Here is a 4,411-nt window from a genome sequence, read left to right as displayed (position 1 = left end):
GCTGGGAAGTGGCGGTGCGGTCCCCTACGGCACTGCGTAGGATCCTACGGTCTTGGCGTGCATCCGTGCGTCGCTGCGGTCCGGTCCCAGGTCGACGGGCACGTGCACCTTCCGCCGACCACTGGCGACAACATCGATGTACTGTGGAGACCTCACGCCCCACGTGTTGAGCAATACGGCGGTACGTCCACCCGGCCTCCCGCATGCCCACTACACGCCCTCGCTCAAAGTCCGTCAACTGCACATACGGTTCACGTCCACGCTGTCGCGGCATGCTACCAGTGTTAAAGACTGCGATGGAGCTCCGTATGCCACGGCAAACTGGCTGACACTGACGGCGGCGGTGCACAAATGCTGCGCAGCTAGCGCCATTCGACGGCCAACACCGCGGTTCCTGGTGTGTCCGCTGTGCCGTGCGTGTGATCATTGCTTGTACAGGCCTCTCGCAGTGTCCGGAGCAAGTATGGTGGGTCTGACACACCGGTGTCGATGTGTTCTTTTTTCCATTTCCAGGAGTGTATTACACTTATCAGTATTTGCAGCAAAACGTTATATCGGTATTTAAATTAGTAAAATAAGATGTGTAGTTCCTTAACAATGCTAGGCCATTTTCACTGTGATAATGTAGTAACAAAATTACTGAAGTCTACAGTGTTGAAAGTAAATGTTGAATATTTCATGTCTCTCTTGTCGTTTGCCAGAGTTCAATTAATTTACCCGTCGGTCGAGAGACAGTAGAATATATTACTTGGAATCTTTATTCATGGAGCAGAGAAGTGAAGATTTCCGGCCAAGTATCCCTGTTTAAAATGATATTTCATAGAATTATCCTTAATATTAGTTGTTAGTTTATGAGTTATAGCTGACGTAGTTCGAAAAGGAAAAAAACGATCAAATATAATTTTCTTATATTACAATTATAATACTTTTTACATTTGTAGAAACATCAGTTTATGCTTTGGACGTATAGAAACATGATTACTATGATAGACATATCTGCTAAGAAACAATACATGTGTGATAGTACAAATGTGTTCTTAAAAACTGATGAATGTAAGCTTCAGTGTCGAGCAGTCCCACTGAGGCCATAATCTTTATTTAGGCAAAGCTCTAGATCCAAACTTAACACATAAATAATAAATTACTTAGCTTTGTTCGTTAAAAATTAAAGCCACTGTATCTGAGTTACTTTGTGGACACAGTCGAGCATACTTTTCCATTCCAGGACAGGAACATACCTTGTAACTGACTTGCTGTTGAAGCTGTCAAGTTTCTCACTTCCGCAAACCCATCTGAAATTAGCTCCTGTAATAAATAGAACGCCGGTTATCTTACCAAGAAATCTATTGAAAAGGAAACATAGCTCCGTAACACTTTTAAATAAGCAGCTGCCTAGTTTGCACCAGTAGTAGATTAAGGAAAACTGTTATCGATGCGTGCGCGCCACACGAGGAAAGCGTGAGGTGTGATGTCAGATAAAGACCAAATATTATCCCTGAATAATCAGCTCTCATGTGGAAGCTAATGGCATAGCATTAAATTTACAAAGTCGTCTTGTTGTGGGTATCAGCAAAGTATCTGGACGGTCGTTCTCGTTAAAAGCAATGTTAGTCATGCATAGAAAGTACGGTATTTGCGTTCTTCAGCCAAATAACCAGGAGAGAACCATACATTCGGCACGAACTATTATTAATAATGAGATTGAGGGAAACTGTTCATGAACTTCTGTGCGACTCATGGTATGCTGCATGTATTATTATCACTCCGTCATCAGGCCACAAGTGGCCCATCGGGACCATTCGACCGCCGTGTCATCCTCAGATGAGGATGCGGATAGGAGGGGCGTGTGGTCAGCACACCGCTCTCCCGGTCGTTACGACGGTTTTCTGTGACCGGAGCCGCTACTATTCGGTCGAGTAGCTGCTCAATTAGCATCACGAGGATGAGTGCACCCCGAAAAATGGCAACAGCACATGGTGGCCTGGATGGTGACCCATCCAAGTGCCGGCCACACCCGACAGCGCTTAACTTCGGTGGTCTGACGGGAACCGGTGTATCCACTGCGGCAAGGTCGTTGCCATGCTGCATATATACCGTTTGCTAATTCCTCAGGAAGAAGTTGACTACAGCATTCTTTACCGTACGAAAGAGATTTCCGATCACATACCGAGATTGTTTACCTGCTGCGACTTCGACCCCTTCCATACTGCTAGGCGCCATTTTTCACGCCATATGTCGAAAAGACTTGACCAAATAATATCAAACACCAGTTACCTCGGTCATTTGATTCGCTTTTCCGACTGATGGTACCTGGTTTAGTTAGCGCTAATGCTTAAATCTCCTCTTAGTTCAAAACGGGGGTGCAAACATGAACTTTTGTCTTGTGCAGGCAACGCTATTACCGAATGAGTTGTCCAAGCACCTTCCATAACTCGACAAAATCTGTCATTGGCGCAATCTCGCTCCTACTTTTCCGGTCACCGGAGAGGATATCCTGAACACAATTTTGAGAGTAAGTATAAGGTTTTCGTGCATTGTACTGATGATATCTTTTAGTACGAAGTAGGAAATGAAACATAATCGCTGTAGTTCCTCAGTTTTTTACAATATGATAATTCTGCAGCCGTGGTTGAACATCGCTTCCTCAGAGAAGAACGTTTACGATTAGCTCTGTCACAACCAAAACAATGAGCCTGCTTGGTATAATTGTAGTCGCTGTGCATATGTCGCTTTACTGGTTTTCTTATTCCAGTTTATAGCATGATCGTACTCCTGATTTTTTTTCCAACTGAAGTAGTACGTGTACACATCGTGTCTAACTGTGTAGCCAGAAAGTCACCTATTTGGCATGCATTCGGTAGGTTTCCTCTGCACCAACGTCTCCAGCTATAGCATTCATGTTGATTTCACGCTGTATCAATCTCTTATTATCACTTCGACCTCAGCAGAGAACTTACCTCGCCATATGTCCCATGAATCTACACTTCATTTTAATTACCCTAGTGATTTAGTAATTCCAGTTTCATGATGCAATTGTTTTTCTTTCTTTCCCTCTGAACCCCCTTCAGTAACTCCCAACAGTAGGTGAGGAAAGGCATCAATGAGAGAACCACGTCAGACGAAAGTTCAGTTTAGTGAGTCATCTTGTACCGTATGCAGAAATATTTAACATGGTGCTGGAAGAGGCTGTAGAGCAGAAAAGAAGTAGAGCCAGACAGATGCGGATTATAGAATATGCTGAACGTATTTGCTATTTAAAAATTAAACTACTGTACCAACATAGCAAAACATGGGCAATATTGTACCATTTGAAAGATGTTAATCAGTACATAGGTTGTAAACAATAACTGTTTACAAGGCACCACAATGGTATATTGGAAGTCGAAACGAACGATTTGATACAAGACACTTGTTGTCTTATCAAGACGGGAAATAACATCAAATGACCAGAAAAAAACACCTAACCTACGGCGCGCGATGTTTTCAATATCATTTCGATTTTTATGCTAGCAGGTTAGTTGACTACTTCATCGACAGTATTAGTTTAAACTTTACGTTCAGGTTAACGCGCCGGCCGCAGTGGCTGAGCGGTTCTAGGCACTACAGTCTGGAACCGCGCGACCGCTACGGTCGCAGGTTCGAATCCTGCCTCGGGCATGGACGTGTGTGATGTCCTTAGGTTAGTTAGGTTTAAGTAGTTCTAAGTTCTATGGGACTGATGACCTCAGAATGTAAGTCCCATAGTGCTGAGAGCCATTTGAACCATTTTTTTCACGTTAACGGAAGGGAAAAGACTTTGTGAAGGTTTCGTAAAAACTAATTGCGTTAATCCTTACAAGCACTGTGGTTCGTAGTAAGAAGGAGAGATAAACAAAATGATTTAATTGTTAATACGTTAAATGTCCCCTCCCCCCTGAACAATGGAGCACACCATAGGTGGTGAGGCTTGCGTGTCTCAGGAGATAGATGTAGCCGTACCGTGGGTGCACCATATCGGATGTGTATCTACTAAGATGCCAGACAAACGTATGGTTACTGAAGAGGGCCAACAGTCTTTTCGGTAGATGCAGGGGCAACAGTCTGGAAGACTGACTAATCTCGCCTTGTAACATCCACTACAATCGTTTCGATGTGCTGGTGCTGCGAACGGCTGAAGCAAGGGGAAACTAGAGTCGTAACTATTCCCGAGGGTATGCAGCTCTACTATATGGTTAAATGACTATGGGTCTTGGATAAAATATTCCACAGGTAAAATAGTCCCCCATTCTGGTCTCCGGAGGGGACTGCTCGGGACGTTATCGTCTTCAGGAAAAGGAAATCTAGCGTTCTACATATCGGAACGGTAATTGTTAGACCCCTTAACCGGACAGATAGGTTAGAAAATTTAAAAACGAAAATGCTTTGGTTGATG

General features: G+C 43.8%; 1 pseudogene; it reads right to left on the bottom strand.

Annotated features, from left to right (window-relative positions):
- Positions 1-1,961: 1,961 nt before the first annotated feature.
- Positions 1,962-2,079, bottom strand: LOC124608663 (annotated as a pseudogene).
- Positions 2,080-4,411: the final 2,332 nt, after the last annotated feature.

The sequence above is a fragment of the Schistocerca americana genome, chromosome 3, assembly GCF_021461395.2.
Source record: "Schistocerca americana isolate TAMUIC-IGC-003095 chromosome 3, iqSchAmer2.1, whole genome shotgun sequence".
Lineage (NCBI taxonomy): Eukaryota > Metazoa > Arthropoda > Insecta > Orthoptera > Acrididae > Schistocerca > Schistocerca americana.
This window is presented reverse-complemented; position numbering and strand designations above follow the sequence as displayed.